This window comes from Ranitomeya imitator, chromosome 2 (assembly GCF_032444005.1).
Source record: "Ranitomeya imitator isolate aRanImi1 chromosome 2, aRanImi1.pri, whole genome shotgun sequence".
Lineage (NCBI taxonomy): Eukaryota > Metazoa > Chordata > Amphibia > Anura > Dendrobatidae > Ranitomeya > Ranitomeya imitator.
In genome coordinates this window covers 172,222,254-172,246,271 of record NC_091283.1, presented here as the reverse complement: position 1 = coordinate 172,246,271, position 24,018 = coordinate 172,222,254, and the positions used below count along the sequence as shown (strand labels likewise).

General features: G+C 44.4%; 1 protein-coding gene and 1 long non-coding RNA gene across 2 annotated transcripts in view; one reads left to right on the top strand and one right to left on the bottom strand.

The window, feature by feature from the left end:
* ZBTB34 (zinc finger and BTB domain containing 34) overlaps positions 1-14,061 on the bottom strand; it is a 25,973-nt gene extending 11,912 nt beyond the window's left edge. The window contains exon 1 of the mRNA XM_069747984.1: positions 13,907-14,061. The gene's annotated coding sequence lies outside the window, so the exon portion shown is untranslated. The remainder of the gene's footprint in view (positions 1-13,906) is intronic.
* A 1,652-nt stretch (positions 14,062-15,713) lies between these two features.
* LOC138667278 (uncharacterized) lies at positions 15,714-21,225 on the top strand. Its single transcript, XR_011318685.1, has 3 exons — positions 15,714-15,760; positions 18,990-19,167; positions 20,453-21,225. It is a non-coding gene; the product is annotated as an uncharacterized lncRNA (long non-coding RNA).
* Positions 21,226-24,018: the final 2,793 nt, after the last annotated feature.

The following is a 24,018-nucleotide window of genomic DNA, read 5'->3' as shown; positions in this document are numbered from 1 at the left end:
AAAAAAAAAAAAAGACAAAACCAAATGATTGAGGATGATGCCAGGTACCAACACGATGTGGCATCAGAGCCCAAGACCAATAGAGCACCAGGTTGCCCCAGTTGTGGATCCGTTTCCAGAACTGTCTGACACAGAGGGCCAGCAGCAGCCATAGCTCCCAGAGTGGAATGGACTCTTGTTTGCCATTCATTCAGCAAATGGGAAGATATAACTCAAATGTGGATGCAGCTTGTGCTACAATAACGCAAAGCATGAATTAGCTGAGAGACAGGCCCAAGGCGAGCGAGAGCGACAAGCTGAGAGAGACCACCAGTTGGCGTTAATCTGACTCCAGGAAGGAACAATATCCCACTGAATAGGGAGTCTAGTAATGCCAACACACTTACACCCCATACCGAGCATTTTCCTGTCATGGACAAGGACCTGGACACATTTTTTTAAGCAGTCTGAAAAGGTCTCCAGACAGTACCAGTTGCCTGAAGACCAGTGCGCTGGTCATCAGGGCTATGAGTCAAAAGTTCTGGAGGTGTTCGCTGCTCTCCCTCAAGAACAAGATGGAAACTTTTAGGCCATTAAACAGGACCTGATGAAGAAATATCAACAGACTCCTGAAGTGTCTCGAAAAAAGTTCCGGACCCTTTAAAGTGCTTCGACTGCTACAGTTATGTGGTGGATGGACTCAATCAAATTCGAGCAGTTGATCCAGGGACTATCGGTTACCACCTTCAAGGGCTTAAAGGACCTGATGGTGTAGGACCAATTTCTTCATCTTTGGCTTGTGAAGGTGTGACGGTCCGTGATGGACATAGAGCCAGGTAGACGCGTTTGGGGCGTTGGTTTACAGCTAAGTGTCCTTTTGGGGTTAACACCCTCTCTGTTTGCTGTCTTTGGAACCACCTACCTCTGTCTACCTGACTGTGCATGAGTATAAGCAGCTACCGTTAGTTATCAGTGTTCACCTATTACTGTCAGCGTCTACTATCTCATCCATCAGATTGTAGCTGTGTGCATTCCACTATTTTTCATTTCCTGTATAGCATTATGAATTTCTGTGTGATCATAGATGTTGGCTGCTATGCTGGGGTATTTAAACATTGTTGAATATTTTGAATGCACCGATAATGACTACTGCTAATGGCTACCTAGGAGGTGCTGCCATGCACAAGCTTTATCTTAGACTGAACCAGGTCATTTGTTAATATATCTCCCTTGCTATTATCATCTCGATAACCTATGCACACAGTTCTATCTCTGTGGGGTGTGCAGTAGGACTGTTATATAAAAACGCTATGAGCATATGGACTTATATTTTTGCTCACTTTTTTAGCGTCTGGATTGTCCTACACGGGATCTCAATGCAGGAGGTTGATATATAATTGTTTTGTGCACCTTAGTTTCCTTACCTTACGCTTTCTTTCATTTCTTTTATTTGCTTATTGTTTTCCCTCCTATAGTTTGCTAGTTATTTAACAGGGTGAGCAGATGCTAGCCGCCGCGGAGTGGGGGCGCCAAATACTCTATCAGGGTGCCAACCTCCACTGTTAGGAAGGGACAGCAGGCAAGCGTAGGGTTATTGTATTAGGCTAGGTGCACTATTAGATTCTTTTGTATCATTTTTTGTGTGTTTCACTGGGAATTGGTATTTTTATGATTATCTGATTAAAATTATATTTTTAAGGGGACAACATGTTACATGGTCTATGAATTTCCCTATTTATCTCTTCTTTTTTGACGGTTGGGAGGGACAATGAAAGCTTGCAACCCTATTCCTGTGGGAGACAGTAACTGTAGGGCTCAAGGACACTGGTGCAGAACGAACCCTCATCCACCCTGAATTTGTGTTCTTTGAAGAACATATCTATGGGAAGACCCTGTCACTGGAAGTGTTCGATGACCTTTACCAATGGCCTGGGCTTTCCTAGACTGGGGTACCGGGAGGGGGTTGAGTAAAGTGAGGGCTTCCGAGAATCTCCCCACATGTTTTATTGGGGACCGATCTGGGACAGTTGATCGCTCAATATGCTCCCAACAAACCTCCCAGATCTGGCATTTCATGTGATTCAAATGTCGATAATGTGGATTTCAATGTTATGCATGATGATAATGTGTTTCATTGTATAGGAAAACTCAGCCATGTAATGCTGTGGGTGATGTTGCGGAGGATCCCCTAAAAGGAGAGAGCATCAGTGTGCTCGGTAATGGGAACAGGCACAGGGATCATGAAGTAGGTGGTCAAGTGCAGCTGATCAGTGTCCCAACGGACTGTGACATGGTCTGCAGTAGCGATCCCATTATTAGCACTGCTCCTGAGGTTCCAGAGAAGGCAGGGACTGTCAGGGTGATGGGAAAGAGCATTACCCACAGACTGTCATGGTTGTGGGAAAGGGAGTCTCACAGCCTGTCTGTTTGAGGGAAGAATGTTACCTACAGCCTGTTAGGGTGATGGAAAAGTGGTACCCACAGCCTGTCAGGACCGGGAAAATGTTGTTATCCCCCGCGGAGACAGTCAACATAGCTGTTATCCGCAGTAGGATTTCCCAGAACACCGGTATCACCACTGCCTTCTGGATCCTCATCATTCAGTGGGATAACAGGACCAGTTACTGACTCAAAGCAGGTCCCGGAGGGTTCCCATAAAGTTGGGGCCATAACGTCACTTCTGGCTACCTGAAGCCAGGAGTTTCAGACTCAGCTACCCATAGAAGCCCATCACTAAGTCCAAGAAGGAGAGGGTATTGTGAGATCCAGGGAGGCTGTGCTGGAAGAGGGGCTTGGGAGATGATTTGTAAGTCAGTCTCCCATACCACCTCTAAAAGGGAGAGGTGACATACAGAAAAATTGTAAAATCCATGAAGACATCTCCAGGGAGGTTACATATCACCCTCACATTCAACATATGGGTTTAATTATAACTGGGGAAGTCAGAAAGAGCGAACACTTCAACCTCCATTGAAGTAGGACCTCCTGCCGTGAATACGTAATTACAAAAGGGATCTGCTGAGAATCAGCAAGTCTAGGATTCGTATACTCAGAGGCAGAGAAGAACATAAGCTTCCTCTGTTCAAAGGAATTCTCTCTCTCTCTGGAGCCACTCTTGAATATTGGGCTTTGCATTGATCTGATATTTATGTGAGACATATTGTTGGTGGCATAGCAAAGGGACAAATATAACACATTCACTCACATAATTGTTAGGCTAGCCGAATGCCTCCAACTTATTAATATCGGAAAGATGGATGATGCTATCCATGCCATGTTCCATCTCTATAGAAAGGTAAAATTGTAATAGGAAACATGACAATGATAACGTCAGCCTGGGAGTTATAGGGGAGAAGATATCCTGAAAATTGGGGATCTCATCAAATTCTGAAAGACCTAACATAGTAACATAGTTAGTAAGGCCGAAAAAAGACATTTGTCCATCCAGTTCAGCCTATATTCCATCATAATAAATACCCAGATCTACGTCCTTCTACAGAACCTAATAATTGTATGATACAATATTGTTCTGCTCCAGGAAGACATCCAGGCCTCTCTTGAACCCCTCGACTGAGTTCGCCATCACCACCTCCTCAGGCAAGCAATTCCAGATTCTCACTGCCCTAACAGTAAAGAATCCTCTTCTATGTTGGTGGAAAAACCTTCTCTCCTCCAGACGCAAAGAATGCCCCCTTGTGCCCGTCACCTTCCTTGGTATAAACAGATCCTCAGCGAGATATTTGTATTGTCCCCTTATATACTTATACATGGTTATTAGATCGCCCCTCAGTCGTCTTTTTTCTAGACTAAATAATCCTAATTTCGCTAATCTATCTGGGTATTGTAGTTCTCCCATCCCCTTTATTAATTTTGTTGCCCTCCTTTGTACTCTCTCTAGTTCCATTATATCCTTCCTGAGCACTGGTGCCCAAAACTGGACACAGTACTCCATGTGCGGTCTAACTAGGGATTTGTACAGAGGCAGTATAATGCTCTCATCATGTGTATCCAGACCTCTTTTAATGCACCCCATGATCCTGTTTGCCTTGGCAGCTGCTGCCTGGCACTGGCTGCTCCAGGTAAGTTTATCATTAACTAGGATCCCCAAGTCCTTCTCCCTGTCAGATTTACACATTCCATGACAAGCCCCCATATGCGCTCACAAATGGAGTTATGTGGATGTAACCTTAATCTAATAAAAATCAGAGCTTTGGTCTTGTTAATGCTGGAAGGTAGGGCTTGCTATAATTCTGTTCGTTTTCATACATAGGTTTAATACTTTCCTTTTGTTATCCCTTTTAGATGATGTGATTGTACACAACATGGTTTTATTTATATATATCTATATATATATATATATATCTCTATTTATCTATCTATCTATACACACAAACACTGGCTACCTTTCCAGATTGAATATATGAAATGTACCGTAATAGCTCCGTTCCTCATGCTCTGTAAACCATACCCTTAAAACCATACACTACCCATAACGGATGTCCAATCCATCTGTATAAACAATTAATGGTGGCAGGTAGTGAACGTATCAGTGTGTATCTGTAATATATACATTTTAATAAGGTTCTCAGCTGTACCGAAATGTCGCTGAGCCCCTATGCTCTATTAAACCACTATTTCTATTTTTCTCAAATGGTATGATGCCTTCAATTTTTTTTTTTAATAATTGGAGGATTGGACTATGCCTGTATGGCTTTTGGCACCCGTACTATACGCTCACTGTGAGTTCCCCAATAACTAGCTTAGTGGTGGAGACAGCCACAGCCTCTTACAGCCTATAAGGATCTTGGATCAGTCACTAAAGTGAGATACAATATCAGACACCACCTATGGACAAGAAGGACGTTATTTCTTGTAAAGACTTCAGACATTCCAAATAAAAGCTGCATAAGCAGCTATGGCTTATTCCTATGTGACTGAAGAAGTTTTCAAAATATGGAGCAGTAAGAGGGCAAAACCACACCTGGGGAGCAAGATTTTAAAAGTAAAATCACGTTTTTATCCTGAAAACTGCACGGCCACTCATGGATTTGAGGCTAAAACTATGGACTTATCACAAAGAGAGATTCTAGTACGCTTAACTACTACACTGTGACGACATTCCTGAGATGTGCACTGAACAGTATTGCGCCTCTGGCTGCAGTTCTAACATGTTAATGTGGATGCTTTAAGTGCAGTAGGACAAAGGTAGCCAATTCCTTTAGGAAAAAAAGCGATTTTAAGGGGCTGAAGAACACTTAAGATCAAAAGGACCTTAAAAAAACAGGTTCCATAAAGCTGAAGGCTAAATAGGCTGCCTGATTGTTCCCAGGGCTATTTCATCAAGGACCATGTAGTAGAGACTGAACAAGTAGCAGGTTTACGGATACAATGTACAGTTGATTGCAAGGATCAAATGTGTGAGTCGGACTTATGTCTTCAAGAATCTCGGTGGTGTAAATGCTCGCCACCCAAAATCACTGTAAAGAGAGCGGCTAAAGGAAGATCACAAAAACCTAGCCATACACATTAGATTGCTGTAGGCTTTGTTTTCAATGGGAGGGAAAGAAGAAAAAGTGACTTATCTCCCTGAAAATCAAATAATCGGACATAGAAATTCCATCATAATCTGTTGACGCAGAGCCGGGGGCCCCTATCCATATTAGATGGTCTACTAAACCTAACGAAAAAGGTTCAGATAACTTTTATGAAACATGTATGGGTCCCTTAATGCAGGAATCTTCATAAGGACAGACAGTCTAACAATATCATGGGGACTGACATGACTTAGAAATCCTGGGAAGACTGGGGTATGTTAGTCTCAAAGTGAAGGGATCTGACATCACTTTATGAGTTGAACATCTGGGACTCCACCAATCCAGAAAATCCTCCTTTCAAGTGAATGCAGCTGCAGTTCTCACACAGCCAGGAAGCCAAGAGTGCAGCTGTGCAAGTAAAAGCACTGTCCCATGGCTGAATCAGCACTGCAGCCCCTTTATTAACACCATTGGAGAGGGTCCAGGGTTAGACCACACCAGAGTGATGGCACATGAAATAAGCATAGGGACAGTCTGTGGACAAATAGGTAAGGTCCCCACAGCTAACATAAGCACAAGGGTACTGGATATTTAGGTGATAGAGAAAAGCCAACCAATCTGCCCATTCACAAACCACATGATTACCATGTGTATCCTTGGTTGCAAATAGTGTCACCAACTGTGGGGGAAGGTTAGTGTAAAAGGTGCTACACTCCCAGCAGGGGAACAACAATCCTTCATACCAGGGAGCTGAAATTCCAAGGATGGGGGATGGGTTGGAGGTACTAAGTACATTTCTTGTGCAACCACATGTGCCTGTGGAAGGCCAACTATCTATTAAAAAAAAAAAAAAAAAAAACGAGGAACTCTACAGAGCATGTTATCAATTCTCAGATGGGGCCATACAACGGTCTTCAAACTATTCCCCACCCAGCACAAACACTCGGCACATGTGGTCGAAGTAGCACACGTCTGGTAAACAGCTATACTAAATGCAAAAGCTACTTTGAAGTAAAATGATGAACTTCAAAGAGCACATGGATCAAATGAGTGCGATGGCTGAGAACGCGCACCCAAGATGAAAGTGTAATAGCCGCCTGGAAACGTGCACCAAATAATAGAGCACAACCTACTGCCCGAGAGGTAAGAAAAATAATGGATGGATGGGTGCAGTTAAATTAAAAACTATCAGTAGGAAATGATCGGAGATCTGATAGAAACTTTCACACTCAACTATCTGGCATTTCAAAGGTAGCCAGGCTGGCTAATATGCAGCCTTGCAAGAAGCAGCCACAGGGGGTGGATGGGGTGTAACTTGAGAAGACCAGAACTCAGGAATGCATGATAGCTCAGGAGGTAAAGCTTTAGCCAAATCAGGGATCCTGAGCTTCAGCTGTATTTTTTTTTAGTTTTAGGCAATGCTACAAAATATTTCAGCCAAGTCGCAGCCATCATGCACTCCCCAAAACACAGCCAATCAGAAGTCAATCTGTACCCGGCTTTGAATGGAATTTTCGGAAAGACATATCACAGGCAAGACGAGAAGATCAATCTGATCTAAGATTTTCCATGTGTATAAATTTGTAGATGGTCTTGGTTGTAAGACTGAAAACTCATGATCAGAACAGTATAAAAACTCTTAGCTCTCCCCATACCGCTCAAATTAACAAAAGCAATGGGAGAGCTTCTGGATGGCAGGGCTTTATTGCCATCTATCTCCAGTGTCCATTTCAATGAGGTATTAAACATCTTAAACCCCCCCTGGTAGCAGCTTATCTCCCCTAGGAAAAAAAAGAATCAGTCATGTTGAGATTCAACCCGCTGGATCCTTCTCTTCTGCGGTGGAGGAAGATTTGGTAGCTACCCATAAATACCAGATCATCAGCCAACACTGCAAAAAACATGTATTGCTCATTTCTTGTAAGAACGGACAAGCATTTCTGATTACTTTTCTCATTACCAGGAACAATGACGACCCAGATATATCGAGCCAAGTATGTCCACCTTAAAGGGGACCTGTCACCTGAATTTGGCGGGACCAGTTTTTGGTTATATGGGCGGAGTTTTGGGTGTTTGATTCACCCTTTCCTTACTCGCTGGCTGCATGCTGGCTGCAATATTGGATTGAAGTTCATTCTATGTCCTCCGTAGTACACGCCTGCGCAAGGCAATCAAACACCCGAAAACTCCGCCCATATGACCAAAAACTGGTCCCGCCAAATTCAGGTGACAGGTTCCCTTTAAGACTGGAGCCACAAGCCATTGTTTAGCTATTCACAGCATTACTACCATCTCAATGTTAAATGTTCCAAAACAATTTTTAGGCAGTTTCGCAAATGCTGAAAACAAAACAAAAAAAAAAACAAAAACCTCACCACATCAGACATTTTGAACTTACAAAAAAGTTAAATCGGTAAGGAAGTAAACCTGCGACTGTACATTGCATGATTTGTGAGCCAATATCATGGTACAGCCCCTCACATGGAAGATTTCATCCAATGTAGCACCCTCTTTCCATATCCAGGAAAAATAAATAAGTTTTCTACGAAGTTACAAAAAGAAAAAGCTTGTGTGCAGAAGACGGATACTCAACCTTTCCAAAACCGAACTTGTTCTACTCCCACTGTCTACTAACCTCTCTAAATCTGACATTTCCCTCTCCGTGGGTAGAACCATAACACCCCGGCAGCAGGCGCGCTGTCTGGGTGTTACGTTTGACTCCGATATCTCCTTCACCGCCCATATACAATCTCTTGCCCGCTCGTGCCGCTTACACCTAAAGAACATCTCTAGAATCCGCCCTTTTCACACCATGGAAATAACAAAAACCCTCACTGTCGCCCTGATCCACTCCCGCCTGGATTACTGTAATGCTCTATTAATTGGCCTCCCACTTACTCGAAGTTCCCCTCTCCAGTCCATTCTTAATGCGGCAGCCAGGGTCGTCCATCTGGCTAATCATTACTTGGACGCATCCGCTCTTCGCAAGTCGTTACATTGGCTGCCAATTCATTATAAGATCCAATTCAAAGTACTTGTTCTCACCCATAAAGCTCTCCACAGTGCGGCACCCCCTTACATCTCCTCCCTCATTTCTGTCTATTGGTCAAGCTGATCGTTGCGCTCTGTAAACAACTTTCGACTAACCTCTGCACTAATCCGTACCTCCCACTCCTGACTCTAAGACTTCTCCGGCGTTGCGCCAATCCTCTGGAATGCTCTACCACAAGAAATTAAGACCAACCACAACTTGCACAGTTTTAGACGCTCCCTCAAAACACATTTGTTCAGAGCGGCCTATCATGTTCCTTAATCAAAGTCAGTGTGTGTGTGTGTGTGTGTGTGTGTGTGTGTGTGTGTGTGTGTGTGTGTGTGTGTGTGTAGCCCATTCACCATCTCCACCTATCCCCCACCCCCTGAAGATGGCTGGACCATCATTGTAAATACATCATTGTAAATACACACCTGTACTTTGTATCTCCCCCACCTCATTGTGGATAGTAAGCTCTCACGAGCAGGGTCGTCTGATTTTGCATTAATCATTATATTATTGTTAACGCTGTTACTTATGACTGTGTTTGAAATTGTTTAAAGGTACCTTCACACTGATCAACATTCCAACGATCACGACCAGGGATACGACCTGGCTGTGATCGTTGGAAAGTCGTTGTGTGCTCGCTGGAGAGCTGTCACACAGACAGCTCTCCAGCGACCAACGATGCCGAAGTCCCCGGGTAACCAGGGTAAACATCGGGTTACTAAGCGCAGGGCCGCGCTTAGTAACCCGATGTTTACCCTGGTTACCATTGTAAATCTAAAAAAAAACAAAAAAACTACATACTCACATTCCGGTGTCTGTCACGTCCCTCGCCTTCAGCTTCCCGCACTGACTGTGAGCGCCGGCCGGCCGTAAAGCAGAGCACAGCGGTGACGTCACCGCTGTGCTTTACGGCCGGCCGGCGCTCACAGTCAGTGCGGGAAGCTGAAGGCGGGGGATGTGACAGACACCGGAATGTGAGCATGTACTATTTTTTTTTTTACATTTACAATGGTGACCAGGGTAAATATTGGGTTACTAAGCGCAGCCCTGCGCTTAGTAACCCGATATTTACCCTGGTTACCAGTCACACACGCCGATCCAGCGATGACAGTGGGTGATCCAGCGACGAAATAAAGTTCTGGCCTTCTAGCTCCGACCAGCGATGTCACAGCAGGATCCTGATCGTTGCTGCGTGTCAAACACAACGAGATCGCTATCCAGGACGCTGCAACGTCGCGGATCGCTATCGTTATCATTCAAAAGTTGCTGAGTGTGACGGTACCTTAACTGTAAAGCTCTGCGGATTATGTTGGCGCTATATAAAGATTATTATTATGGAAAAGGGAAAAGAATAAAGAATGCCCGCACAACAAGCAAATAAAAGGATTGAACACACATTTAGAGGAAAGGGGAGCAGTTAACCTGAGCAAACAGTTTGCTGCCATTTTCCAAATGGCCTTTAAAAAAAATGAGAAAAGAAAATTAAAGGGACATAGGCAATAAGCCTAAAACATATGGAATCTTGTTATTTTTTGCACTGGTCTATGTGCATAAAAGTCCATCACATACATCTGATTAGTCTATTAATTTATGCAAGCTTTCATACAGACACATAGGGACAGGACTTTTGCACAAATTCCTGTAATCAATCTGCTGCCTGTGAATTCACCCTCACGGGGATGATCAATTAATAATATAGACACATATAATGGTTGCGAACGGAGGTGCTAAGTAGTGATGAGCAAATATACTTGTTACTCGAGATTTGAGCACGCTCGGGTGTCCTCCGAGTATTTTTTAGTGCTCGGAGATTTCATTTTTCTTGCCGCAGCTGAATGATTTACATCTGTTAGTCAGCATAAGTACATGTGGGGATTACCTAGCAACCAGGCAACCCCCACATGTACATATGCTGGCTAACAGATGTAAATCATTCAGCTGCGGCAAGAAAAACAAAATCTCCGAGCACTAAAAAATACTCGGAGGACCCCCGAGCGTGCCCGGGAAATCTCGAGTAAGGAGTATATTCGCTCATCACTAGTGCTAAGCGTTGGCCCAACGTCAACTTCTTGGGAGCCGGCGCCAACAATTACAAAGGCTATGAACCACCAACATGAATGACACGTCCATAAGTTTTCCTGAACAAGGTAAATTTCCATCAGACAGGTTGACAAAAATCAGATAATGAAAATCAGATAATGCATTTGCATTAATCACTGATATTATGCTTCAAAAAGTACCTGAATATGCCCCTGCCCAGATTTGCACATTTCCAAGTCCATACACAGAAGTTTGCATCAGTCACATGGTTTTAGCATGTCATTGGATGTCCCCACCCCTACCCAGGTTCAGTGCCTTCCAAAAAGTAAAGCCAACTGGGGGGGCTTTTTACAGTGTGGCTCAATATAAATCTCTTCTGCTTTTATCAGTGAATCCTCAGCGTTTAATGCATTTACTATTTTTCAAGCGGACAACCCCTTTAAAGGGAACCTGTCATCCACCCCCCCCAGACGTTTTTAACTAAAAGAGCCATCTTGTGCAGCACTAATGCTGCATTTTGTCAAGGTGGCTCTTTTAGTTTGGGTCCCTGCCACTGCTGAAATAATCGCTTTTATAATTTGTCCCCGATACCTTGAAATAGACCTGGGGGCATGTCTTTTCCCCCGGACAGAAACGCCTCCTCTGCCTTCATTAACGCCTCACTGTATGTTTTTTTTTCGGGCATGCGCAGTTTGCGCTGCCCTTCGAACTTACAGCGCAGGCTCCGGGGCCGCAGCAGAACACACAGGCGACTGCTGCGTGTTCACTTCCTCAAAGTAGTCGATGTTGCGGCTGCTGCTCTAAGGCTGGTTTCACATTTGCGTTTTTTGCCGCTGCGTTTTAGCGCAAAAAAAACATGCGTTTTTTTTCCCTATATTTAACATTAAAAACGCATGTGTTTTTTGCATGCGTTTTGCCGCCGCATGCATCGTTTCTATGCATGCGTTTTGTTGTAGAAATGCAACATGTAGCTATTTCTAGCGGCGTTTTTGCGGCAAAAAAACGTATTGCTGTCTATGTAAACGCATGCGTTTTTAAACGCATGCGTTTTAATAGAAAAACACAAGAATACACACTGATAAGCCACCCCCCAACTCTAACCCTAAGGGATCCTAACCCTAAGGGTTAGGGTCCCTAGGGTTACTAGGGATCCTAACCCTAGCTATTTCTGTTTATAGTGGGTTTTCTAGTTGATTTTGATGATTGGCAGCTGTCACACACTTCTCATCATGCGTTTCAAAAACGCAAACGCAGGAAAAAACGCTTGTAAACGCGTCAAAACGCCGCGTTTGTTTTAACACATGCAAAAACGCATGCGTCTAAAAAACGCAGCGTTTAAACACGTTTTTTCACCACATGCGTTTGCGTTTAAAACGCAAATGTGAAACCAGCCTAATTGCGGAAGGTCATCTGGGAAGGGACGCACCGCGGTGGTCACTGACAAGGCGGTAAATCCGGGAGAACACCCCCCCCTCCGAGACGTTAATGAAGCCAGAGGAGGCGGAGCCTGGTGCGCAGAGTATTGAGTGACGGCTGGGAGGTGTTTCTGTCCGGGGGAAAAGACATGCCCCCAGGTCTATTTCAAGGTATCAGGGACAAATTATAAAAGCGATTATTGCAGCGTTGGCAGGGACCCGAACTAAAAGAGCCACCTTGACAGAATGCAGCATTAGTGCTGCACAAGATGGCTCTTTTAGTTAAAAACGCCTGGGGGGGGTGACAGGTTTCCTTTAAGTGCACTCTAAACCAAGGTTTCCTTCCAATGTGTGAAATTACAGCATACAGAGCGACACTACCATATGACTATCCACTTGTGGTATGGAAATTAAATTGCAAAACAGAGTGTGAATGCATACATCCTGCGTACAGTCAAGCAGGACAGAAGTAGCAGCAATCGCATGGAAATTGTTGTTGAGACAGTAACTCCTTTGTGAGACGTGTGAACAGGATAAATATTAGTGCAGCACCAGCCTGGGGTAATATATTCGTTCAATCTGTGAACTTCCAGATGTTGTGAAACTACAACTTCCAGAGTGGCCTGGACAAAACCCTGAAATGCATGAAACAGCCCTCAAGGATCTTTTAAAAGAGGATCTATAATGTGTATGTGAGACACACTCGCTCCTGATCACTGGCCCATATAAACGTGGCAGCGATCAGCATCCGTTATGGGTTGTCAGCAGCACATTGTCCCATATAACAGGATGTGCTGCCGACAATAACAAAACAGTATAGGGACCAAACAACTCTATTAAGGATATTTCGACCCCACTATTTTGCATCAGGGGAATTTAAGCAAGTGATAAAGTACTGTCAATTGGGCTGGAAACATGCCTGAGTAATGCAGCGCTACATAAACAAATATTTTGTTAGGATAGCACCAGTTCCCGTCAGTTTCTTGGCAGCTGTCAATATTTATTATTCTTTGCTTATATAGCGCCATCATATTCTGCAGCGCTTTACATTACCATCACTGTCCCCATTGGGGCTCACAATGTAAATTCCCTATCAGTATGTCTTTGCAGTGTGGGAGGAAACTGGAGAACGCGGAGGAAACCCACACAGACACAGGGAGAACATACAAACTCCGTGCAGATATTGTCCTTGGTGGGATTTGATCCCAGAACCCCAGCGCTGCTGTAATATGACCAATTACATACATAATTTAGAAGTGATTGAGCAAATATCTGTACAGGTTGCGGCACTTTAGGGCTGACACAAGTGAGATTTCCCTTTTTTTGTGCGATCATCCTATAGGTATCAAAAAAATAATCTGAGATGAAACATCAGTACATCTTAGGATAAGCACATGTCCACTGAAATAAGCAATTTTGCTTTTTTAAAGACAAGTCTATGGATGGATTAAAAGGAAACCCTACTAGCAGCATGCAGAATTCAGACATCACTGAAGCTGTCCTGCTGAAAGTGGAATAGTGTGTAACTACAGGGTGTGTCTGATGAAAGGGGACTTATAGGGACATGGGGGGAAGGGTCTATAGGACTGGGTATAAAACAAGCTAATGAGAGCAAATGCAAGCCCAGGACTCTAGTAAGTGGCACTGGCTGTAGAAGGACAAGTTTAGTGGAAGCTAGCACTGTTGTAGCAGAGAAGGGGGAACTTTGGGGAACCCCGTGCTTTTCTGTAAGTGGCCTGCAGTAGCGGTGGGTGTCCACTGGAGGGCGATATTAGTAGGATCTCAATACGCGGCGCCGGCAGCTAGACACATGAGAAAAGTGGGGGAGGGGTGAGCCCCCGGGAGGAGATGTCGCAGGGACGCTTCTACCTTTCCCCGACGTTTGGTTTCGGTCTCACCTGCCGGGAGTAAGCCGTTTCTCTCCTCTTCACATAGCTCCGGAGAGCTCGGCCTGTGCCGGGGCCTAACGCGGCGCTCCTCTCTCCTCAGCTGCCGGAAACGCTCTCAGGTCTCGCCCAGTGGCCACTTCCGGGTCGGCATCGCGCTCGCTCTCTCTGGAGGCCACGCCCAGCTCTGCGAGTCACGCCTCGTCACCACTACCAAGGGAATTCGCGAGGCTTTTTTTTTTTTTCCCGAACAACTTTATGTAGATTCCGCTAAGTGAGCAGTGATGGAGGTCCTGTGATACTTGGCAGTTTGGTGTATGTGTGTGTGCGTGTTCTAAAACGTTTTTCATTTTTCAATGGGGGCAGCCATGATGGTGGTCACGTGTCCAGGTGTAGCCATAGTGTGGACACTACCTGAGGCTCTCCAGCTGCTGTGACACTACCACTCCTAGCATAGCTGGCTGTCAGTGCATGCTGGGAATTGTAGTTGCAGATTCACAACCACTGGAGAGCGACACCATTGATCTGTTCCATCGTTAACCCCTTCTGGCTGCTGTCAGGTAATGGACGGCGCCTTAAATGCTAAATTCCCTTATAGCAAATGAAAAAATCAGCTCCGAGCCCTGCGGCGTCCGGAGAAGTCACCCAGTCACCCAACAGGATGGGCTGCCACCGTCACAATCCTGTCAGAAGTGTGGGGCAGTTTGTGGCTAGTAACACGGCGCAGACTTGTATATATGTATATGTGTTCGTTTTACAGAGATTTTTCATGGTAAGGGTACTGCCATAATGACGCTGTTATACAGATTCCATAGATAGGGCTCGCTCCCATTAGGGTATAACCCAGATGTTCTATCAGATTACACTGGGCCCAGTGTTATACTATGGAGCAGTGCAGATCTGGATTTATTTTGTTATCGATTCAGCATGATAAAAGAATCGCAGAATACTATGAGTGGCTGCACAAATCGGAGCACCCACACCCATTCAAGTCTGTGGGTGCGTGTAAAACATCGGACTGCACTCAGATGTCACCTGAGTCAGGGGCGGATATATAGCAAGTGCAGCTGCATCAGAGCCTATAGCTGGAGGGGGACCCTTGCAGGGCGGTAATAATGAGGGCAATCTTGTCTGTGGATTGGAGCCCGAGCTCTGGAGGCTAGATTTCCCTCATCATATGCAGCGTGCCGGGCAGGGAGTGATCCTGCAGCTCCGCTGCCTAAGGCCGGGGACACACACAACGTATAAAAAAACGGTACGTTTTTGACGGACGAGAATCGCACAAATGTTAACAAAACAGTGATCCGTGTGCAGTGCGAGGATGCGATTTTCTCACATCAAATGATCCGTGTGACATCCGTATGGTGAGATTTTCTCACACACTTGCAAAATGAGCAAATAATGGCTGAGCCTTTCCTGTCACCTGCCCAATGCCTGAGAATTTCTCGCAAGTCACACTGATGGTCCGTGTGCTGTGCTATTTTTTCTCACCCCCATAGACTTTCATTGGCGATTCTCGGCCGAGAAACGCTGACAATCGCAGCATGCTGCGACTTCACTCGGATCCTGAATACGGCCGAGAAAATATCGGATGATGGGAGCTGCCCCATTGATTAACATTGGGACGAGTGCTATGCGATTTTTTATCACATTGCACTCGTCCGTATTACGGTCTAGTGTGACCCCGGCCTAAAGGAGAAAATGGCAGTGGAGCTTCACGATCCCATCCTCAGCTTCCTACCTGGCACTATCTCAGTGATACAGGCACGCGGCTTGACGTCAGTATGCAGCACGCACCTGTGTCATTTAGAAAGTTGCCAGCAAACAAGAAAGAAGTAGTGATGCCTTGGGGCAACGAACGGAGAGGTGAGTGTTTTTTTTTCTTAATTTCAATGCACTGGGGAAGAGGATTATGAGGGGGATTGGAAGGTGGGGGGAGAGGACAATGATAGGATGAGAGGTTAGAACACAATGATGGTATGTGGGGAAGAGAACAATGAAGGGAGTGGGGGGAGAGGACAACGATAGGATGTGAGGTTAGAACACAATGATGGTATGTGGGGGAGAGGACCCTGAAGGGAGTGGGGGGAGAGGACAATGATAGGATGTGAGGTTAGAACATAATGATGGTATGTGGGGGAGAGGACAATAAAGGGAGTGGGGGGAGAGGACGATGAGAGGTTAGAACACAATGATGGTATGTGGGGAAGAGAACAATGAAGGGAGTGGGGCGAGAGGACAATGATAGGATGAGAGGTTAGAACACAATGATGGTATGTGGGGAAGAGGACAATGAAGGGAGTGGGGGGAGAGGACAATGATAGGATGTGTGGTTAGAGCACAATGATGGTATGTGGTGAAGAGGACAACGAAGGGAGGGACAATGATAGGATGTGAGGTTAGAACACAATGATGGTATGTGGGGGAGAGGACAATGAAAGGAGTGGGAGGAGAGGACAAGGATAGGATGTGTGGTTAGAACACAATGATGGTATGTGGGGAAGAAGACAATGAAGGGAGTGGGGGGAGAGGACAATGATAGGATGTGAGGTTAGACCACAATGATGGTATGTGGGGAAGAGGACAATGAAGGGAGTGGGGGGAGAGGACAATGATAGGATCTGTGGTTAGAACACAATGATGGTATGTGGGGAAGAGGACAATGAAGGGAGAGGACAATGATAGGATGTGAGGTTAGAACACAATGATGGTATGTGGGGGAGAGGACCCTGAAGGGAGTGGGGGGAGAGGACAATGATAGGATGTAAGGTTAGAACATAATGATGGTATGTGGGGGAGAGGACAATAAAGGGAGTGGGGGGAGAGGATGATGAGAGGTTAGAACACAATGACGGTATGTGGGGAAGAGAACAATGAAGGGAGTGGGGGGAGAGGACAACGATAGGATGTGAGGTTAGAACACAATGATGGTATGTGGGGGAGAGGACCCTGAAGGGAGTGGGGAGAGAGGACAATGATAGGATGTGAGGTTAGAACATAATGATGGTATGTGGGGGAGAGGACAATAAAGGGAGTGGGGGGAGAGGACGATGAGAGGTTAGAACACAATGATGGTATGTGGGGAAGAGAACAATGAAGGGAGTGGGGCGAGAGGACAATGATAGGATGAGAGGTTAGAACACAATGATGGTATGTGGGGAAGAGGACAATGAAGGGAGTGGGGGGAGAGGACAATGATAGGATATGTGGTTAGAACACAATGATGGTATGTGGTGAAGAGGACAACGAAGGGAGAGACAATGATAGGATGTGAGGTTAGAACACAATGATGGTATGTGGAGGAGAGGACAAGGATAGGATGTGTGGTTAGAACACAATGATGGTATGTGGGGAAGAAGACAATGAAGGGAGTGGGGGGAGAGGACAATGATAGGATGTGAGGTTAGACCACAATGATGGTATGTGGGGAAGAGGACAATGAAGGGAGTGGGGGGAGAGGACAATGATAGGATCTGTGGTTAGAACACAATGATGGTATGTGGGGAAGAGGACAATGAAGGGAGAGGACAATGATAGGATGTGAGGTTAGAACACAATGATGGTATGTGGGGGAGAGGACAATGATGGGATGTGGGAAAGATGACAATGATGGGATGTGGGGGAGAGGACAATGATTGGATGTGGGGGAGAGGAAAATGATGGGATGTGGGGGAGAGGACAATGATGGGATGTGGGAGAGAGGACAGTGATGGGATGAGGGGGATTAGAACAGTAGTCCATTATAAAATAGATGCCCGTAGCTTGTACCCTCGCCAAACTCTTCTTAGCAGTGTTTGAGAGCAAATTCATCTATTCTATGCATAATCCATTCCTCAAAAATATTAAATTATATCTACGTTACGTGGACGATATTTTTGTGGTGTGGGACGGTTCCCAGGAGGACTTCACTCAGTTCGTTGCCTTCCTGGACCGTTCGAACACCATGAACTTAAAGTTCACGTCTAATTTTGGGGGTAATTCTTTGGAGTTTCTCGATGTCAAATTGTCAATTCAAGATGGAACAATTCACACGGGGGTTTTTCGAAAATCATCAGCCACCAACTCGCTATTACATTTTCAGAGTGCTCACCCACATTATACCAAAAAGGCTCTACCATACAGCCAGTTTTTGAGGGTTAGAAGAACGAATAGCACATTTAGCGGGTTAATTAAGCAATCACACGATTTATACAAAAGGTTCGAGCAACGTGGCTACCCTCGCCCACTTCTAGATACAGCTTTACAGAGGGCTTCGGTTCCTGCGTTTAATGCTCCCCCCAGCTCCACTGAACACGGCTCTAAAGAGGCAAAGAAGTTTGTCTTTTCATTTAAATTTGGTCCTATGGACGATTTTATTAGATCTACCATTCGCAAAAATTGGTATATTTTGGAAAAAGATGTGGATTTGTCGGACATGACTAAAAACGGTCCCCTATTTGCGTGCCGTCGCGGCAGAAATTTGAAGGATTTACTAACCCGTAATTGTTATATGAATGACACAAGTAACTGGTTAGAGACAGGTGTCCCAAAGGGGAACTTTAAATGCGGACACTGTAATTTCTGTTCTTTCCATTTGACGGGTAATAGATTACAACTTGGCTCTATTTCCCATTATGTGCGGCATTTCATCTCATGTAGGTCCACACACATAGTGTACGCAATCCTCTGCCCCTGCGGCTATTGTTATATTGGAAAATCTATCCGCCCGCTGTTTATTAGAATAAGGGAGCATTTCAACTCCATCCGCACTGGGAAGGGAGCCCCTAGGCTAATTAGCCACGTTAGACAGGTACATGCTGGAAACATAAATGTACTACGTTTTGCCGGGTTGGAACAGGTATCCTTACCGCAACGAGGAGGCAGTCTGCATAGACTGCTGTTAAGAGCGGAGGGCAGATGGATTCTGCGCACTAACGCTATGGGCCCTTTAGGCCTTAACGATAAAATGGATATGGCAGTATTTTTATGATTTGTATTTCATGTTGCGTCCTCTGTGTATATTTATTGTTCGATTTGCATATTGTTATAATTTGGTATAATTTGCGGTTTTTGTTATTTCACAATTTGGTGGGTGGGTTCTTCACTTTCTTGGTAGGGAGGAGGGGAAGTTCCCTGTCGATCGTGGCAGTTAAAGGGTGCTCCCCTGATTCCTGTAGGCATTCGGACCCGTAGAAGTGCAGCAGCACGAAACGGCCGTCGTCCGTCCATTCCACGTTCTCCCTTAAATTTACCTGCATGCATTTTCAATAAAGGCTCGTAACTTATAAGGACTGGTGAGTGCACTTCTATTTTTTCTGTTCATGGATGTTCGTATTTGAATCTTTATGGTGCACCCGAATGTCCGTTTTGGTGTCTCACGGACTCTGCAGCGGCACATAGCAGTAGGCATTCCGGGGAAGTACAGGCAGTGGTGCCGTGTTATTTTTTCTTGCTACACTGACATTATAAAATAGACTTATGAACAGGGGTAGGGGGAGAAGGACGTTAGATATGGATGTAAAATGAATTGGGTGGTGAAGGAGGGTGGCAAGTATCTGATAGCGTCATAATGAATTGTAGGATGGGAGGAGGAAGCTATCAGTGACTTAAAATTTGATGGGGATTGGGAGAGGAGGGGGTAAGGTGCATAGGACACTTTGTAATGAAAGAAAGGTGGGAGAAGACTCTGTAAGGGACTTGTAATGAATTGGGAGGTGATGGAGGCTGTTAAGTACCTGATAACATCTTCTCCCACCCCCAAATTCATTATGATGCTATCAAGAACTTTTAATAAAGGGGGGGACACAGGACAGGGACTAAGGCTATGTGCACACGTTCAGGATTTGCTGGAGAAAATTCTGCTGCATATCCTAATGTGTTGACAGGAAAAACATGTAAAATTATATTTTTTTACAAATTTTTGCCATGTTTTTGTTGGGTATTTTCCCCACTCATTAATACTGGTGAAATAAGTTGCAAGAATGGACATTATGCAGATTTTACAGCAAAGTGAAGGACAGCATCCAAGCATGCTTGAAAAAGACCTATATGGTTGAAACGTTGCATTTGGCACAATAAAGGACTTTTTATACTTCACCTGGATTGGATGCTGTTCTTCACTTTGCTGTGGTATGTACTTTTCCATTTGGGTCCAGTGGAACTAGGATGGGTATCCCTATATCAGTTGTGCTGTCGGCTATTTTCTATGTTTATACATTATGCAGATTTTAATCTGCTGTAAAATCTGCATGAGAAAATAAGCAGCGTGTGCATGAGACTTCAGGGATCTCATTCACTTTACTTTCACTGTAAAACCTTGCATATTTTCAATAACAAAAACATAGTGTGTGCACATAGCCTTAAAGTTAATTGGGGAGAGTCACAGAGAGTGAATAATTTGTATTCATTGGGCGGCAGAGATTATAGTTAATGGGGGACACAGTGCTGCATATCACTTTATATATTGACTGGTGCATGGCTAATAGCATATTAATGGTGGGTCCATATCTGTAGTCAGGAGCGCAGTGCGGGGGAGATACATGTATATATATATAATATATGGGACCTTGTTATTTTCAGGGCTGCAGTGATGATCGCGACAAGACGAGTCGTGGCTAGAAGATGTTGATACTAAGGTCTGACTAGATGTGTACTACAGAAGGCACCCCCAAAGGATGACAGACTATGATGGCCCATTACCTTAATTCACGGGAACTGCATAGTTTGGGTTAACACGCTGGGCAGACAACATGAGCGCTGCTTATCTTTAGTTAGTTTCTCCTAGTTTGTAGCCATTGGGAGGCTGTTTGATACCAGTATAATCAATAGCTCACAGTCAGATCCTGATTACAGAGCTCACGTTACTCCGCTTTTACAGTTAGGTGTTTTGACATAAACATTTTTGGACTTTGGGTGAAGGCTCTGCAATGTGTCGACTCGAGAACATCGTGGAATATTGCAAAACGCTTGTGATGTTTGTGGACTGTAGTGCATCACATAGTAATCCTGTGTTTGCCAAGTTAGCATCTCTGTGGAGTATTTGGCAGCAGAAGTATATACTTTGGCCCTGGCATATAATTAAAACACTGTTTAATTAGTCAGGATCTTTCTGTTTGCGACACACATAAGCTAATGAGAGCCGGTATACACTGTAGGTGAAGTGAGGACAAGTCAGGTGTGGAAAGTCATTACAGATAAATGAAATAGCTTGCTTATCAGAATCTGAATCACGGAATACATCCTGCCACAAACATGATAGGACAACTGTATACATAGGGCAATGCAACTCCCAACATGTCCACTGGTTTTAAACATAATGAAATATTATACACTATACATATAACACTACAAATTAGGCTGGGATCACACTTGCGAGTGCAATGCGAGAATCTCGCACGAATCTCTCGCCTCAATACCTGGCACTGCCGCCGGCACTCAGGACCGGAGCGTTGAGCTGCATAGAAATACAGCCGCACACTCTGGTCCTGAGTTCCAGCGGCAGCTTGGTATTAATGCGAGAGACTTGCGCGTGTTTCTCGCACTGCACTCGCAGATGTGACCCCGGCCTAACCAGAAGAAAGATCTATTGAACCGTACAAAAAGAATACTACAACTCCCAACATGACCGGACTCCTGTACAATCCTGTTACTTTTTATATACAGAACACTACAACTCCCAACACGACTGACCAGTATACATAGTACAATCCCCAGGATGACCTACTCTGAAGGCTACCAAACACATTAGACTAATGTCGGCTGAACCTGCTGATATAGACGGTTTCAGACAACATTCTGATGTTTATGGGGGTGCCAGCTGACTGGTTGTCAGGGGGGCGGTAGGCTGGTTATGACCAATTTTGGATTTTTCTAGAGATAAGCTGCCGAGTGAGATGTCAATTGGCGGTTTTCTGATAGAGAGTATTTTTCCCAGCAAATTTTCAGCTGCGTTTCACATTACCAGCAAAGTCAATGAGATTTCAGAAATCTCATGCACACACCTTGTTTTTTTATTTTTTGACTCTTTAGTCAAAAGAGCTTGGTTTTTGCAAAATGCAGCATGTCACTTCTTTCAGCATTTTTGCTCCATTTTTCACCCACTGAAAGCAATGGGTAGTGCAAAAAACACAGGTATCAGGTTTTGCTGCGTTTTTGGTGCCAAAACCTGATGAAGTTGAGTCAGATTTGTTTATGCACTAAACATTAATGAGCGTGCACAAGAGACAAATATATCCTGACCAAACTGCATGAAAAATGCAGCAAAAACTAAGCAAAATCTGCTTTTAGGTAAGCAGCTTAAACACAGCTTAAACTTGGCATTAAGAAAAGCGCAACGTGTAACTTACGCTTAGGCTATGTGCACACGTTGAGTAAAATTTTAAAGTGTTAAAATTTTTTACTTTTCTTGCCTAAATACATATGCAAGTCAAAAATTCAAAATACTCAGTGTGTGCATGACACTTCAGGAAAAAAAGCACCATATCTGCAACGTATTGTAAAAAAGAAGAGGATGGAGGGCACCACCAAAAGAAAAATAACCTATAGAAATATAAAGATCCTGAATCCCCTTCAACAAGTAAGCAAACACCATAGAATCAATCAAGAAAAAGACATGTTGTATGGGAGATCAACAAGACTCAATAGTAACTAGATATCAAAAATATTTATTTTAATAGAACCGTCTAATAAGCAAAAAACACACAATTAAAAACAATTAAAAGCACAAAACGTGCCCATAATGACAAGGAATACAAGACATAGCCCACAGACAAAGATGTAATTATTAGTTATTGGCACCTGAAGGGGCTGAGACAATTATGAGGGCGTACCCCCCCCAAAAAAGGAGGAATCATAGTAGTACATCCATTATCTAAAGAATATTAATATACAACAATTGAACAATATTAGATACCTGTCCCAGCTAAAAGATAGACTAGCACCACAAACGGAGATATGGGAGACTGCTAACCTATAAGCAGTAGATACTATCCCCCAAAATAAGGACCGCTGCAAGTTAGGTAAGGTAGCCAAACCAAAATAAGGATAATCTCATGACAGAAAAGGCATATATATGCATACCCAAAAATGAGAGATATCCAAGGCCCAACAGGACAATAGCAGATAAGTCATCAGTCCAAGTCACAGGTCCAGTCCGTGCTGTCAGTCAGGATACCAGTCTGAATGTCAAAACCAGTCCGTGGGACTATGTTGCCCTACGCGTGTCGCTGCATGGAGGCAGCTTCATCAGGGGCGAGTGTTTCACACCTTATTTTGGTTTGGCTACCTTACCTAACTTGCAGCGGTCCTTATTTTGGGGGATAGTATCTACTGCTTATAGGTTAGCAGTCTCCCATATCTCCGTTTGTGGTGCTAGTCTATCTTTTAGCTGGGACAGGTATCTAATATTGTTCAATTGTTGTATTTTAATATTCTTTAGATAATGGATGTACTACTATGATTCCTCCTTTTTTGGGGGGGTACGCCCTCATAATTGTCTCAGCCCCTTCAGGTGCCAATAACTAATAATTACATCTTTGTCTGTGGGCTATGTCTTGTATTCCTTGTCATTATGGGCACGTTTTGTGCTTTTAATTGTTTTTAATTGTGTGTTTTTTGCTTATTAGACTGTTCTATTAAAATAAATATTTTTGATATCTAGTTACTATTGAGTCCTGTTGATCTCCCATACAACATGTCTTTTTCTTGATTGATTCTATGATATCTGCAACGTATGCACGCAGCTTAAAGCGAACCTGTCAACAGTTTTGGTCGATATAAGATACAGCCAATGCCTTTCAGGGCTTATCTACAGCATTAAGCCCCCCAGTCCGACCTGCAAGATAAGAAAAATAAGTATTATTATGCTCATCGGGGTAAAGGTACGGTCACACTGGACGATATCGCTAGCGATCCGTGACGTTGCAGCGTCCTTGCTAGCGATATCGTCCAGTGTGACACGCAGCAGCGATCAGGCCCCTGCTGTGATGTCGCTGGTCGGGGAAGAAAGGCCAGAACTTTATTTCGTCGCTGGATCTCCCGCTGACATCGCTGAATCGGCGTGTGTGACAGCGATTCAGCGATGTCTTCGCTGGTAACCAGGGTAAACATCGGGTTACTAAGCGCAGGGCCGCGCTTAGTAACCCAAT